The following is a 17,569-nucleotide window of genomic DNA, read 5'->3' as shown; positions in this document are numbered from 1 at the left end:
TGCTCCACTTAAAGAAATCCCAATCCCTCCGAGCTACACGCTGTAGGGACCTAAACCTTGTTACCAGAATAAACAAAACATGCTGGAGGGATAGATTCCTGTCCCAGAGACTTCCCATACTCTGGATCAGACTACCTATCTATGTCAAACAGAGCTCCTCATTAGCACTCTTCAAGAAAAATCTTGATGATTGGATGGGAAATAGGAAATTCAACCCGGGGATCACTTCTGTGGCTCTGCTCGACAGGGGTACAGGAAAATAATTTTCTTGGGTGGCGAAAGCCAGGGCACCTTTTTGTCTAGGCTCATATAGGCCCTAGGGCAATGGCCTAGTACCTACCTATGAACTACAAGCAGAGTGTCCCCACGTAAAATGTGACTGAATTTAGTCAACAATGCAGACTGATACCATATAAAATGTAAATGACTTTGGTCAACAATGCCTAAAGACTGCCTACAGAATTATCAGTAACTAGTAACTAGTGATTACCTACAGAATTCATTACATTTTACTCAATTATAATGAGGGTGCAAACATAGCTTCTAAATAGGCAATTTCAATCCAGTCATCTCAGTAAACCAACCAGTTACATTCCAAACACTGTAAATTACTTTTGTAAATGGAATTAACACAGAAAGTACAATTAACAAGGTGACTACACAAACAGTTCCTTAAGATTCTGTTTATGCCACAACCTACCTAGCCCATTAGGTCGATTAATATACGTGGCGTCCCTCAGTGGAAGAAAAAAAATCAGTTCAGACAGCTCATATTTCAAACTTCTGCAGGGAAAATAAATGCTACAGGAGAGTCCCAATCATATGCTTTGACTCCTATACTATACTCCGTGGCTACTATAAGTGCTCATATGCTGGTAGCTCTCTACATACCTACTCGAAAAAGCAGGTGCTCTAACTCTCACTAAGCCCAATCTACCATAACGACTTAGCTCTTTCAACACCCAGCCCTATAAAAATGTATAGCCCTAAGTCTAACCCTAAAATGCTCATCTAGTTCAAGCCCTTTCCCAATTGCTGCCCTTAGTCTACGCTCCCATGTCCCCCTCTCCCTGTCCATGGCTGCTGTACTTACCTCAGACAAACTCAAATAATGTGTTCTAGTAAGGTGGGGCAGCTGCATGCCCAAACACATATTTGAGTTTGAATGGGAACATCAGTGTATACAAGCTACAAGATGCTTGTGCATATGCTGAAAGCTAATTTAAAGTTTGAATTGTATATTTAAAACTTAGGTTTATTTTACTAGGCTGTAGCTTAAAGTACACCTTCTTGTGTTCATAAGAAGTATGGTTTGAATATATTTCCAAGTTAAACTGTGGTTGCAAGAGTTCTTCCTTAAAGACAAGATAAACTAAAATCACCTTACTTTGATAATGCATGTAAGGAATTGAAAATAAATCAGTTTGCTTGCGTATTTAGGAATATCTTATCTTTAATTCAGGAATACCATTCTTAAATTTTGATTGAACAGATTCAAGTTTGTGTATTTGACTAACATTTTAGATACAAAATGAGTTGTTACATTCTAAAATAACCCTCACACTAAAGTCAGTCGTAGTTGTATAACTCTCAAACCAGTCAGGGACAAATCCAGAAATAATCAGGGACACTTAAAAATATTAGTACTATTAACTTGAGACATTGACAGAACAAGAGACTATGAATTAATATACATTTTCTGAACTAAAAGAAGTCTGTAAGTCTAATTACCATCATGCATTTAACCACATTTTCTCCCAAATTCACCAATTTTGAAAGGAACCATGAGGGACAGTCCTAAAATCTGACGCAAAATCAAGGACAGTTGAGAAGTATGCTTACCTGTATCGTGGCTTTTGTTCTTACAGTATTATAGCACGTTTTTCAAATAAGTTTGAGAACATTGTGATTCAATTTTGCCCCCATTTTGTATAAATGGGTGTGTTATAGATGAGTTGCCGAACTACATTAGCTGACATTTGTTAGTAGTAAATTACAGATCTAGGCTTATTTTGTTTTGCCTTTTGTTTACCAGGAATCCAACCGGGTTAACATGCTTTAAGACAATTTACACGTAGTTAGTTAGGTCTTGGTACAATGGAATGCCAGTCTTTGTTATGAAACGTGAAAACTAGTAGTGTCAGCGCTTGCAATATATATTATATACGTATTTGTCAAAGTCATTCTTCAGTAAGAACTATCACATAAAAACAAGTTAATAAATAACGTTTAATAGTGAAACTGCGCTCACCAGCGTTATTGCTTAGCTCAAGTGTGTTACTACTTAGCAACACTTCCATCGGTGTAAGTAGCTACTACGTAGTAGTTATGACTTGTGATGACTAAAGAAAGGGTTTATTTATTTTTCATGAGCGTAGTTTGCTTATCAATGTGTCGATTTGTGTTTTATTATTTTAATAGGTTAACAGTGCAATGTTGTGTATCTTGGTAATTGTGATGAGATCCTTGCGGCTACTGATAGTTGAATAAAGGTCCAAAAGTTATGACCTACGCCCAATTTAAATTTCAGAAAGATAACATTGCCACACTTTTCAAAGAACTACTACCACATATGCTTCCATACCACTGTTAACATGGCTGCCAGCCTGCCACTTAGCAAGCACGAATAAAGAATCCTCCTAGTGCGCGCTTAACTGCTAGTTACAGAGCAGCGTGCACCACTGCACTGGCGGACATTCACGCGCTGCGCGGTCACAGTTTTTCGCGCACTGTGCCTACTGCTGCGTATGCGCAGAAGCGGGAAGGATGCTGAATTCATCGGGATACTGAATTGGACTCTCGACACCTGTCAGTGGCACAGCCCGTGATTTTAATCTTCAAAAAGCAGAGGTAGAGCCCCTTTTGTTCTTTATCTGTCTGCGGCCACTGTGTAACTTATTAGACAAACAATTTGCTGTCAGCTAGTTGCTTCTACTTAAAGGTATGGGGGGGGGGGGGGTCATCCTAAAAACGAAAATATACAAAATAGAAAAAAAAAGTGCTTTGATCCACACCAGTTCGAGGACGACTTGTAACTAATTGCTGTACAGATCGTGTTTGTATGATCAGCATTTTTACAAAGCAGTTGTTTGTGTTTGCTATATCCCCATTTTCTCTGTGCCTAAGCAAGTGTGCTATGTTTAGTCCAGGGTTGCTTTGATTTTGTGTGCTATTTATTTGTTAGGTACAAACTCAGTAATGTTTGTAGGGACCTGTCACGTGCTTATCCTGTCAGTGTTGCATTTCATTATTACGCTGTTTTGTTTGAGTGCTTGGGCGCCTTGCTGTTGAAATCTGCTGTGGTTCTCGTGTTGTATATCAACCGCTTGGAGAAAGGGGTGTGTGTGAATTTACAGATCCTGCAATTAACCTATGCAGTTAGCAATTCGTTGTGTACTGTTTACTGCCACTGATGTCTTGGATTTGGTGACAATCAATTGAACTTTGATTTGTGTAGTAGCTTAAATGCTGTTGTTTTACTTCATTACAACATTATTTCTTAGTGACACGACATCATTTGCAAAAGATGACACGTTGGAATCTGAAATTTGATGTGCATTATTCCAGTGCCAACGAGCTTTAGAAAGGCATTTTTTATTAAAACGTTACTCCCTACTTTCTGTTAGTGCTGGTGGTTTTATTATTATTATTATTATTATTATTGGTGGGGAGATAGGTGGTGTCGTTAACCTATTGGTTTTAGTGGACATTTGATGTTTATGGTAGTGCGTACATAAATCTAAAGCGAGACACCATTATAATATTTGAACAAGTTAGAATATTTACTTGATTTTAAATCAGAATACTGTGCATTTTATGTGTTGAACCTGCAAATATAGCCAGAGTGACACTGTATTCCTTAAGTGCAGCTTTTTGGGGTCTTTAACTCATTTTTCACGCAGAAAAATATATTTGTTTACTGAAAGTTTTTGTTAGGGAGATATCAAGCTAAAAGTGCAGTTAAATTGTCTGTTTATTTGATAACTGACTGAGTGTCCCAATCCTCAAACCCTGTTTGGTAAGTGGTAGTTGTGAATGACATTTACCCATGTATTTGAGGCACATCTTGAAAATACTTGATGCATAAAAACATGAAAAGTTAATTACCTGTTATCAAATTCCCTTACTGATTTTATAACAATTAATTAGTGTACTGTTTTTTATGTCCAGCTTTTGCCTCTCTCCCTATTTGCTTTCATTATATATGACAAGGGATTTGTGGCATTAGATCATGATTGCTTACTTGGAAGCGTATTCAGACACAAAGGTATTGAGAAACATTGCTACTTTTATAAACTTCCAGGTGAGTGAACAGGAGTGGAATCATCACCAGTATTCACCATTGGAATATCAACAACAGAAGTTACTGTTTTCATTGTTGCACTTTTCAGTTTTGTTTTTGATTCAAAATCTATGTGAGTGTACTGACACTCATTACATTTTCTTTGGAACAGAGTGAGAGTGACAGAACATATGTATATGAGTTAGAAGAAATTGTAATAAAAATAAATTACACCTCATAGAGAAAGTGAAATAGTTTATTAAAAAACACCACATACTGAGGGTATAATTTAATATTAGCATCACACTTTTTCCCATAATTTAGGAAATAATTTATTACAGTTTTTCAGTCAAAGTTCATTGGTTTTGCAGACATAGTCACAGTGACGCATAGACATACAGCATGCAAACTGCTAAAGAGACAGCCCCAAATACAACCCCCTCTTTATACTTGGTTAATTTGCGTATTTACCTCTGTATTTGGGTAGAGGATGTGTTGTGTGGCGTTGAGAATCTGATTTCTTAAATTGTTATGTTATCATATTCTCTGTGCCATTCATTGAATTTATTACCTAAAGTTGTAGACAGACTGATCAGTCAGATGTAGTTGTATTTGTAAGCAAATTTATTTAGACATTACTTGTATTTCAGCCCTATGATGGGAGCAGTGGCAGCCAAGCTTTAAAAACTCCTATCATTGAACTTTCTTCCTGCTTGTGCACAGAACAAAACCAGAAGAAATCTTGCTGTGTTTTAAATAACAGAAAATACTTCTCTTTCATTCTACTTAAAGTGCACCTGTGCAAACAAATTTGTGTAGTGTGTGTGCGTGTGTGTGTTTGTGCGCAAATATACATTAATAATGGATCTAGACAAAACATGTAATAATGCAAAGTTCGTCTATACAGCCCCAGCTCCCAATTTCCACATGACCCAGCCAGTTACTCTCAAGCGAATGACTAGTCACTTTGCCATGAACAGTGGACCAGCCCCTTCACTATCCCCCACACCTCTTTTGCTAACTCTGTAGTCATGCAACTGTGCAGAAAACAGAAACACCAAGAACAGATGGCAATAATTATTGGAACAGTAGAACTCACACCATTTTGCATTGTTTTAAAAGAAAAGTGAACGGGAATTGTAAAATGTATGCAATATAGCTATGTGAGTTCTTCGGGTTATATTTTGCTGACATATAGGGAATCTAAAACAAACTTGTATTGGAGGTGATGTGTAGAATAGTGTTTATCACCATCTTAATCATGCAGTTCAGTATTTTCCATCATTTTACCTGTATCATCAAAGTATTTATCACCACTGTACTCATGTTATTTATGCTACAGCTCTGTAATACTTAGGCTCACAGTAAAGTACAAACACAGCAGTACACACACACACACACACACACACACACACACACACACACACACACACACACACACACACACACAAAAGATGCAGCCTACCTAAGACAAACCCCATACTCAAATCAACACAAAAACACAGAGAAAAAAAATAAATAAATAACTAAATTGAACTCCAGTCATCCTCAACCACCTTCTTCATCTCCTGGAAATCCATCAGAAATATAAAATTCTGCCTAATAATAATCTAGAAGAGAATCTAGAGGAGAAGGTTATGCAAACTAAGGATTTTTTGACAGCTTGCCTTTTTACCAATTCTTTAGATGAAGGAAGTATCAGGTATCTTATTAGACAGAATTGGAGATTTCTGATGAATTTCCAGGAGGTGAAGAAAGTGGTTGGGGATAGTCCTGTTTTTGTAACTAAAACAGCAGGAATTTGAAAGATATTTTCAATCTCAGATTCAATTGTCCATCTAAATTTACTATTAGCCTTTCCTTTGGAATGTATAGATTTTATTCATGTAATTATTTTGAATATGTTGTGGAGTGCACCAGTTGTTTTAGTGAAAAGTAGGGAATATGAGATTAAATTATGAGGTAGATTTACTTATAAATCAAAATTTGTTGATTATATTGCTTCCTGTACCAAATGTCAGGCTTTTTTAAAGGGAGAACTACAGGGAATTTAATGCTAGAATTTACGAACATTTGCATGCAGTGGAGAAATTGGTCATAGGCAATGCTTTGGTCAACAATTAGCACAACATCATTCTAACAGTTTTATTGTTGGCAGATTTGTCTTTTGTGTTATAGATCAAGTAAAAAAAAATTCAACACAGATTTGAGGCAGAAGAAGATTTGGATTGGAAGAAATACTGATAGCGACAAAGGGTGGATGCTTGCAATTTCCCTGGTCTTAATGATAAAGATAATTTTAAAGTCGTTCTGAAGAAGAAGTTAAAACACTGATTTTATATTGTGCTTGTTTGAATGTGTGATTATATTATGCATATTTAAATGGCTTAGTAATACAGGGGTGTTTACCTGAAGAAGTTATTCAGACAGAACAAAAGCACTTATGCAAAACCCTATACACTTTTGTTTTTGTGGTCACATTGTTTGTAGATACTTATTATTTGTTATTGTTGCAACTTTGGGTGTTTGGTGGATTCTTTTTTTGTTTATTTGATTATTGAATTATGTTTAGGTCTGTTTCTTGTAATACGCAAAATATCTGGTTGTGTAGGATTAGAGAGCTCAGTTTCATGACGTGTGGCTTTGCACTTTTGAAACTCATTCCCTTGGCCTGTTGCTCCATGTATTTCATGTATTACACTCTTGATGATCATGTTTAAAATATTTTGATTGCAGTGCATGTAGTAAAGCTTTTCTTCCTAGGCCTTTGTGTCCCGATGGACTTCCTTTGTTGACAGATGTAAAATAAATTAATAAATAAATAGTTAAATTATCTTGCAGTAGAAGTATCACAGGTGCAGCCAAGTTTGTGGTACAAATAAAATCATGTCCAAGACCTTATCATCACACATTCCATGTACCTTAAATTTTTCTATGTTGAGAGTGAGGCTTTATTATATTTTATTATTTTGTGTGAGCATAACATATTTGAGGAAGAACAACAAAATGTAAACTGTGTAAAATTGATTTTTTTCCATATTTGCCTTTTTACAGAAAAATGCAAAGTGTATAATTTATCATTTTGTATAACTGGAAGGGAAGTAGTCAGTGTCACCTGGTATCATATTTTGTGTGCAAATTGTTCATATTGTTTTTTCAAGAAATATGAAAAACATTTTTCTGATTAACAAAATGCTGAATATTTATCTATACAAGCTCAAGTAATTTTATAGAAATTTGCATTCTTTTACACTCCCAGCCCTGTTTTAACTTGTTTTGTTATTCACTTTTGTTAACCTGTAAAGATGTTGATCTTTTTTGTCATATTGCAAATAGAAAGGAATCCTATCATATAAAACAGTCATTTATACATTTTGAACTGAAATGTGGTATTTTACTGTACAGATATATTTAGAATTAACATTATTTGAACCGTATGTGGTGGAAACTGTTGGGGTAGATACTGACACATTACTGCTGTAGCTGTAATTATATACATCTGGGAAGTTTAATTTCCCATTAAAGTGGGTGCTAGTCCCTTTAGGTGGAAAACTTGGTATGTCCTACTAGTGAGTTTTCTAGCTGTACTGAAGCACTGATCGGTGTTGCTGATGAACTGCGCTTGCAAAAACTGCAAAAAAGCAAAAATGCACTAAAATAAGTAAGCAAATAAATGTAAATCAAACACCCGTTTCAAAATGTTTATTTCTCATGATGAGACTGTGAACAGACAAACTAGTTAAGTGGCATTTGTAAAAGTGATAGTACTCCTTTTTTCCTGTGTTTTATAGCTATTGCCTAGTACCACTCACTGTGGATGGTATTAACTTTGGAAAATAGAAAACTGCCAAAGATGCAATTTTCTGAAATCCTTAAAGTGTACCTTTACAGGTTTTGTGTTAAATCATTCTTCCAGCTGGTGAGTAGTCTGCGGAGTGAAGACAACTGCGTGAAATTTGACATAAATAAATAGTAGCATAGTGTCATTATTTTAATGTGCTTATATGAGTGAGCTGGGGGATATCTTATTTCACTTAGGCCAGTCATGTGCATTTTGCTGATGCACATACCTATAGAAATGACTATAAAAACATTTGAACAGCTAGATGTAGCCAGTGTATTAATTAGGCGGTTAGGATCAATCATGTATTGTTCTATATCATACTCTGGAAGTGTACTAGATATTTGCTTAACTTTAACTTGGAAGGTTTTGTTACTTATGTATTGAACTTGGGATGGAAACATCTGATAGTGGTAGTATTCTTTTTTATTATGCCTTCTGTCTTGCTACCACTAGGCCCCTTGCCTCATGCCACTTGTTGTCTTTCTCCTTCAGGTGTGAGAAGATTTCTAAAGGATAGGAGGCCAGTGTGTGTGTGTGTGTGTGTGTGTGTGTGTGTGTGTGTGTGTGTGTGTGTGTGGGGGGGGGGGGGGGGGGGTCACAGCTTTCATCCAGAAGTAGGTTATGTGTTTTTGCACAATTCTTAACACCTCTCCCTGTGGATACCTTATGTGCACACCTCTGCAGTGGGACTTGTAGTGCTTGCCCAGTGGTTTGGCTGCGCTTAGACAGACACAAATACATGCTTACACACACGCACACACTAATATCCAGCTGCAGCGTAGGTGCTGCTTGACAGGCCAGTGTACTCCTTTCCATCCTTTGTACTAGTTATCATACTTTGCCTGGTATCAGTACTACAGCATGCCAAATTGCCTTCCTATCCTTTGGATGGGTAGTTGATATTCGTTGCTGTCTCCCATCTGAGGGCTTGCCTTTGCAGTTCCTGGGTATGTTAATCAAACCTAGATTACCTTGGAATGCAATCCTGGCTACATACCTCATAGCGGTTGTACTGGTACAAAGCACATTATTTTTATTATTTGTGGTTTCTTACTGTGTTTTAATCGGGTTGAAAATATTTTTTGTCTATACAAGCTTTAATAGTCTGTGATAGAAGTAGATACTGTGCCTTGACTCCTCTGCAGAAACACATAAACTGCATTCAGAAACAGCATAGTACAAACAGAACTGGTAAATGTTGGAAGAATAAAATTATTCAGATAAGAAAAAAAGATTGTAATATTTCATTCAAGCAATCATCTGTGGTATTATTTTGCTGTAACTATTTAATCACACCAGAAGGTGTTTCTATGCATTTTGTGTGCAGACGTAACATATTTTGTTAAAATTCTTGCTGTTACAGTTCTGTATTTGATTATAGTTGGTGAGTAGCCTAGGCTTGGCAGGAGCAGTGCTTCTTCATCACCTTTAATTCATTATTAAGTTCCACCCACTAGTTTTACTACTGCTGTACTATAAATAAAGTGTTACTGGGTTGGTGTTGTACATAGCTGACAGTATCATTAACATGGGAGCTTGGTAAGAGAAACAGAACATGGTACATCTTCTAGAGCTATGTCTCAACTGTGGAGTGAAAGGAGATAAAAATGAAACCAAACAATACTGGTGTCATTGTTTTTTAATTTCTGTGGTTGTCAGTAGTATATAATTGTTAAAGGCAGTAAAGGGATACATTTTACTGATTTAAATGCATGTACTGTCTATTCTGACTTGGATGCTTTGTAAAAAGGCTTAACAAGGAAAATAACTTTGATTGGATAGGTTGTTTTTAGATGTTTCTTGAAGAAGGAAGGAGTAATACAGAGATAACTGTGTTACAGGACGCAGTGCTTGACATGTAAAATTAATGGAGAACTTGTGGCAAAAGAAGTATGCAGTTAAGTGTAGTTTAGTAAATAAATACATGTTACAGTATACAAATGTTTAAAAGATGTTAATAAGTTGCAGTTGGGTGCAGGTTGTTTACAAAAGAGTAGAAACATTTGAAAGAAGTCTGGTACTGTGAGATAGAAAACAGAAAATGTACAAGAAAGCAGAGACAGAAACTAAAAAGATGGAAGAGAAACATTTTTCATTTGTTTCTCTTTGTTGAGGGCATGCTTGACTTACATATAAGCCTTAACACTGACTGTCATTGGGAAAGTCGACAAAAAGGCAAGCTTTCAGTGACCTTCCAGGAGAAGTAATTAATAAATTTTGTGCTAATGTACATTACCTATATCAGGTAGACATGCACTAATTTCAGTTTGTTTACATTTTGTTTTATTTACAGTTTCATTTTTTACAGTGATGTTTACTTTTTATTTTACCTTAGTGTTTTCTCCGAAATGTATATCTAGATATCCGACTTGTTTTCTAAAATGTTGGATTTTGACATTTACTTCCCAGAGTTTTGACTTTGACCTTTATTCTCAAAAGTTGCATGTCACGAATAAGGGAAAATGTGTTATTTTACATTTCACACTCGGAGGTGACTTTGTTTGCACAGCCAAGTATATCTGCTACATCCTGAAGTAAACACAGAAGAAAAGATGTGCAGCTGCAAATGATTCACAAAAGGAATCCGTTATAAAATATGCATGAAGCAGATTTTTAAATGCTTGATGAAATGTATTTGAGATAAAATAAAACGCATTTGAAAATTTTATTACATTTTAGAGGATGTGCATACTACTTATCTAAATGGTGTTGTACTTTAAAAAACGGGTTAAAAGTACACCAAGACAAACATTAGAGATAAACAGTTGATTATTTTAAATCTCATCAATTTTATGAGCCAGTCAAGTAGCAAATCTGACTTTTGTTGGTGTAAGCCTGTCAGAGGTCAGTTGAAGAAACATCAGTCTTAAAGTAGAGAAACCTTCAGGAGGAAAGAAACAAGCATGAATCTGTAACTTCTCACATAAAATAGTAAACTGCCAAGTCCGAAGTTGTCATAGTAACTGGAAATATAGATGGAATTATTAAGAGCTATAAAAAATAGACTGGTACTGTTTGGATATGTTGAGATATAGTGTTTACTGTCATAGCAAATTCATTACATAAAAGATGGGTATAAGGCACAGAAATTTTATACTTCCATTTTTTCAAGAAAAAAACAATGTAGAAAATTATGTAAAAGTTGTATGCTAAAAGAGAAAGAATACGGATATAAATATCTGGAGTATGTTATACGTATGTGGTGACATTTCATACACTTTGTGCATGCATATCAGGCACCTTGTATAAGAAACTGAAAAATAGTTGCTTTAGAAAGAAATAGAATAAATTATAAACATAAAAGAAAATTAAAAGAAATGGAAGAATTTGTAGGATACTAATTTTAGGTAAGTATAGCAAATATATATATTAAAAACACAGAAAGTCCTAGATGTTGCCACACAGAAGGCAGTGACAGAAAAGTATGTCAACAGACAACTCAAAAATGTAATTTTGAATTCTTTAATTATTTAGCAGTTTGTTTTTAAAACAGATTTTTTAAATTATCACTTAAGGCATAGCCAAACTTATATTAACAGAAAAAAACATATTAACATTTTTTTTCCATTTACATATATTATACAACACATCTTTTCTTTCCTTTTAACTATTGTCAGTGGAACATTACATACATTTCTGAATTCCTGCATTTCCTTAAACCTCATTCCTCCTCCTGAACATTATTCTGCACGGATTCTTTCCACAGTTTACATTTGTTTCTATGTAATTTGCTCCTTCTGCTTTCTAAAGACCCCTCATCCAGTTCTTTTATAATACTCAGTACTTTAAATACAGTTGCTTTATACATTGATTTACATTTTCTAGTAACTACTTTTCTGGCAGCCAGGTAGAATTAAACTTAATAAGGCCTTACTGTATCTAAGCACAAAAGAAACATTTTGTTAGCTACAGCCATTTGGTCACCAACTATTTCCGGCAGAGTACTATTTAGGGAATTTTTAAAATTTGTCAACTCATGACACTGCCAAAACATGTATTCCCAATTACCTCTTAACTCCCCAAAACACCTCCGACATTTGCTATCGACCTGAGGAAAAATTATTTGAAGCCTGCTTGAGGTATAAAAATACCTATGTAAATATTTCCAAGCAAAGATCCTAAATGTTCTGGACTTTGTTAAATACTAAGGAGCCATACATATGGCCTCTCGTTGTTCTCTTGTAAATTGTTTCCAGTCTCACTTTCCAACTTTTTGTAACCTCCTTTGATTGATTCTTATAGTTATCATGTGATACATTATATGCCTTACTAAGAATACCATTTTTTAACAGAAGCTTCTGTGCTAGATTCAACTAAAAACTCTAACAGAGCAAGTCTTTCACTTACGATTCCCATATTCCTTTCTCTTTGACTATACTCTGATATCAATCCTTGGTAGGGATGGTAGTCTGTAGCTTACAATCCAAATGTCTTCTTGACCTCTCCCCACTCCATTACCTTTATCACTGTAGTTGTTTGCTCCTAATACCTTGGTTCCTTTGCCTGTTTTCTCCAGTAAATTCCAGCCCCCCCTTGCCTATTTCTCTTTATCCCTAGTTGCAGTCATCCCTATTGGCAGAATCTCCTTTCTGCATTCCTGTCTGGCTTAGTGCTTAAAATACTTTCTGCTACTTTATGGATATAATGTTCTGTGTGATTATTATTATTATTCTCTTTAAAGGTCTGCATCCAAAATCCCAGTCTCTCCTTGTTTCTTGAGCTCCACCCCTGTTTCATCTTCATCCCTTGCCACTTTGAATTATAGGTTTCTGCATGTGCTATGTATAGGGGCCTTAACTGTGTAGCTCTGAAATAACCCTTCACATTGGGCAATCCCAATCTGCCATCTCCTATTGGAAGAATCAGTTTATCCCACTTGACTCTTGCCATCTTCCCCTCCCAGATAAAATTCTTCAGTTTTTTATTAATTGCTATCCACAACTTCTCCTCTGGTTGATAAAATATGCCGACCTGTGCATAAAACGAAAGGGACTATAATCATTTTCACTTCTTGTATCTTATTATCCATATAACAGAGCTTCAGTTTTCTCAGTTTTTGTATTGTCTTTTGTTTAGTCTCTTCCTGCATATCCTTAGCTGCCCCACCTGAATCATTATTAATATATACTCGTAAATGGACATGCTGTAGGTGGATTGGACACTCTCTAATTTTGGCCCTAGGCGTGAGTGTGTGCGTGCGTGTGCCTTCTGTGGAAGGTTGGGCACTGGGCTGGCAACTCGACACCATAAAACTCTACTGCCAATCATGAGCAAACAGGTGATCTACTGTGGTGACCCCTAATTGGGAAAAGCCGAAAGAAGAAGAAGACTCGTAAAAACTTCATTTTATCATGTCCCCATAAATATGGATGTTGCTGAACCAATTAGTGTGTGGGTACATAATTTACCACTATTGAATTTGTTTTAGCTTCATTAGTTTTGTAACACAAAAGATTTGAAACTGCCTCAAAATGTTCCACAGCATGGTAATATCCTTTTCTGGTTTTGTCAGGTATAAAATAATATCAACTGGAAATAGACCCAGCTTTTTTTCACTGCCATAGCAATTATATCCTTGAATTTCTGAGTCCCTTATTTTCTTTGCCAGTGGTTCTAAACATAATGCAAATAACAAGAGAGAGAGAGAGAGGACACCCCTGCCTGGTTCCTCTCCTCAAGCAGAAGTTATCAGAGAGGAACCCACCCACTTTAATTTTCATCTCTGATCTCTCTTATATCCTCCTAATCAATTGTATAATTTTATCAGGGAATGCAAATGCTTCCATTGCCCTGCTCATAAAGGCCCAGCTTACTCTGTCAAATTCTTCCTCTGCATCAAGACCCACCAACAACAGTGGTATTTTCTTACGTTCTGCTTCTCTCTGGATCAGTGTTCTGTTAATGTTGTCAAATGTTTACCTCCCTTCCACAAAACCACATTGATCTATATCTATCAATTTTTATCTCATCTCCTCCTATCTTAACTGTTAATAACTGAGCCTCATCCACCTCTAACTTTGGCATATTTAATTCTTCCATAAACATTTCCATTTGTACCTTTTCTTGATTTCCAAATTCCTCTGCTTTATAATATTTCCAAAATATTTCTAATACTTCTACAGGATAGTTTATCTTCCTTGTCAACAGCCATTTTTACTTTCTGTTGCCTGATTTGTTGTGCTAAAAGTTTTTGTTCTCTGGATTTATTATCAAAAAACAGTTTCTTAACAGCAGTCTTTCTAAACTCATGCATATTTTCGAGGTAATCTCTTTCTGTTTAGCATTCTGCAGTTGCTCCTCTTCTTGTTCTGTGGGATTCCCGCTATTTTGCAATACATTAACATTTGTCAATCCCTCTAAATAATTCTTGTTACTTTTTAACCGTTTCTCCCTTTATTTCCACCCTGTTTTTAAACTCCACTTAAATTTTATCCCACTCCCTGGCTATATTTTCAGAAGAAATTTCTATCTCCTCTAATAGCTCCTGAATCATTTCCACTACCCATTCCTTAAATTCCTCTCTTTTTAATATGTAGGAAAGCGTCAGTGTCTTATTTTTATTTCTTTACCCAGTTTTTTTTTATTTTAGTTATTATTGGCACATGATCTGAAATAGTTATTGGGTGCATAAAAAGATCTTCAATTAAATACACATATTTCTGTGAAATGTAAATTCTGTCCAACATAGCCCAGTTTTTGTATCTTGGGGAATAATATGTAAATTCACTCCAGACTCCTAGTACAGAATTCATATCTTCCACGCCAAATATTTTTATAAATTTCTTTAAAAATCTACCCTTCTTTGTTATATTTTCCCTCCTGGGCCCCTAGGCACATCTTCACTGTTGCATATAAAATTCCATTCACCACCTATAAGTAATATTCCTTGCTGAAAGCTGATTATTTCTCCCACAGCTTTCTCAAGCTCCATTGTAGCAGTTTTAGGTGGCATATAAATACATGCCAGTGTAATCCTTCTCCTTTGCCAGTAGCCCCTTAGTACTACAACTCTACCATTATTATTATATTATTTATTTTCTTCTATCACTATTGGAGCTCCTCTTGCAATTAATAATAGTTCTTCTCTTTTCATTTGCCCCAGGTATTCGGCTGAATAACCATCCTGAAAACCTTTATTTATCAAAGTCACGTGTTTAGTTCTTTCCAAGTGTGTCTCCTGTAGCATAGCTGTTTGTACACTGTATTTTTAATGTAGTTCACTACTTTTTTCGTGTATTTATTTGTGAGGCCATTCACATTTAAAGATATTACAGAAAGCATCATTGTCTTAAAAAGTTGTTACTCCCTTTTATGTATAACAGCTTTTTTGTTAAATGATTAGTTCCAGCATTTGTTACATGCATACAGGGTGATCTTTTGTACAGTTGTTTCTTGTCATATTCATTAGAGCCTATGTCACATCTTACAAAACTTTTTGTTTTATTGAAAGCCCTAAAAAAAGAACAAAAAAACACCCCAATACCCCCAACACATAGTAACTTAATAATAATACACAAAACTATGTACACCTTCCAATATTGAAGTTTTACCCTCCTAATAGGAACAAATGTTCCAAACTGACAGCCACGCTCATAGACGTGAGTTGACCTAAAAGCAATGTTATACATGCTAAGAAGCATGGTGCAGTCTGTGCTTCTGCTAGGTGCTGTTTGGTTTTGTCTTATCTCTTTAGCTCTCTCAACTGGGAAAAGACTTGAATGGTTTCAGAGAACCTTATCTCCTAGCCATGTCTCTTTATCAAATTGTGTCCTGGAGATGTGAGAACCAGATACAAAATTGCTAAGCATACATTTATTTACTAGAAAAAAAGCCTTATGATATTTAATATTCATTTTCATTTACATGCTTTCTCTTAAACTGTGTTACTAGATCAAGCTTAAGTGCCTTAATCCAGCCATTCCCTTATACAAGAATGAGAAAAAGCACACTAATTTTATTTTTTCATGCTCTTTTTACCAGATATTTCTTCTTCTTCTTTTTTTTTACATTGCAGTGCCTATATTTCTCAAAACCAAACAAGGAGAAAGAAAGAAGAAGGGAAAAAGAAAAAAGAAGAAAAAAAAACAAAAAACAGGGGCAACTATTTACATTAGTCTTTCCATTACACATATAAATAACTGAGAAAGCTTTACTTTATAGCATGCAAAGAACAGCATGCATTATTAGAATAAGTACCATTAAGAAAAAATAGTTTTATTTACAGTTAAGTTTCTCTTTTCTCCACCCTCACCTAAGTATTTTTCCAAACATTAATGACATGAAGTAGGACATATGCTTTAGAGTCCCCTACAAGTTTAACAAAGTCCAAAACAAGTCCAATATTTCCACATTTGCTGTTCTGTCATGTTTTACAAATAAAATTATTGCTTTGTAATTCCACATTTGTCAATTTCCAAGTTGCTGGTTTTATTCCTGTTCATGTCCATCTCCCAAATCCTGTATCTGCTTAAGTTCCAACATGCTGTCGATTCTTCTAGCTAACTGTTGTGCTTTTTTTTTTTTTTTTTACTTTTTCTCAAACATTTTCCATTGAAGCATTGGAAAAGGTTTTACTAGCACAGTCTGTGTATGTTTTTTATTACAGGAAGAGCAAGAAGCAGAATCTCCTAATATTTCACAGCTTACTTTTTGTTGGATAAACTTTTGTATTTCACCCTTAGCATGTATTTCATCAAAAAAAAAATACTTTTTTCCCCTCCAGGGAAAATATTTTGAAGATAGCTGGGTCCAGCAGTTTGAATCTCATGTCTGCTTTTTGGCATTCCCTGCATAATGGAATACATTTACTCCTCTTTTTCCTGGTGTACAATGAGTAGTCATTCTTCCCAAACACTTTGCTGTCTCCCAGTTTTAGTACTTTGTCCTTTTGCCACAGTTTTGTCAGAATCAGCGCATTCTGTTGGTAAGATTGCATCTTTCCAATTAAAGGTCTAGGTTGCTTTCTCTTAGCTAGGTTTGGAGCAATTAACAATTCCTGTTGCTTATTTGTGCTTTCATGAAATTACAGTCTGTTCTTTCCAGCTTGTCTGCTACAGCAGAATATCTCAGTTTTCCCTATGTACTCACTCCTCTAATTCTGTTATTTTTTGAAACATATCTTCTTGTTCAGTCTCATATTCAGCCAGCCTTTTCTTTATTTCATCCTCTGAGTTTTGTAGTTTTATCACCTCACCAGAATATCTGTTTAAAGCTTCTGACATTTTTTCCATCCTTTTGTTGTTTGAGTTGATATATTCCACCAGTGTTTTGTTTATTTAACCAGGTATCTGTGCAGTTGTCTTAGACTTTTCTCTAGGTTATTGGAAGTCATGTCTGAAGTGTGCACTGCCTTTTGATGAACAGCTGCAGTACTTTTCCCAGTCAGTGTTTTTTCCTCACCTTTTGTTGCTGATTGTCCTTCAGATCCTCAATATTTTCTTATG

At 35.5% G+C, this 17,569-nt stretch overlaps 1 protein-coding gene across 1 annotated transcript in view; it reads left to right on the top strand.

Annotated features, from left to right (window-relative positions):
• Window positions 1-2,734: 2,734 nt before the first annotated feature.
• The window catches only part of L3MBTL1 (L3MBTL histone methyl-lysine binding protein 1), a 2,277,156-nt gene continuing 2,262,321 nt past the window's right edge, over window positions 2,735-17,569 (top strand). Inside the window, exon 1 of the mRNA XM_044090108.1 lies at window positions 2,735-2,850. The gene's annotated coding sequence lies outside the window, so the exon portion shown is untranslated. The remainder of the gene's footprint in view (window positions 2,851-17,569) is intronic.

The sequence above is a fragment of the Protopterus annectens genome, chromosome 12.part0 (genome assembly GCF_019279795.1).
Source record: "Protopterus annectens isolate FY-2018-M chromosome 12.part0, PAN1.0, whole genome shotgun sequence".
Taxonomy (NCBI): domain Eukaryota; kingdom Metazoa; phylum Chordata; order Ceratodontiformes; family Protopteridae; genus Protopterus; species Protopterus annectens.
This window is presented reverse-complemented; position numbering and strand designations above follow the sequence as displayed.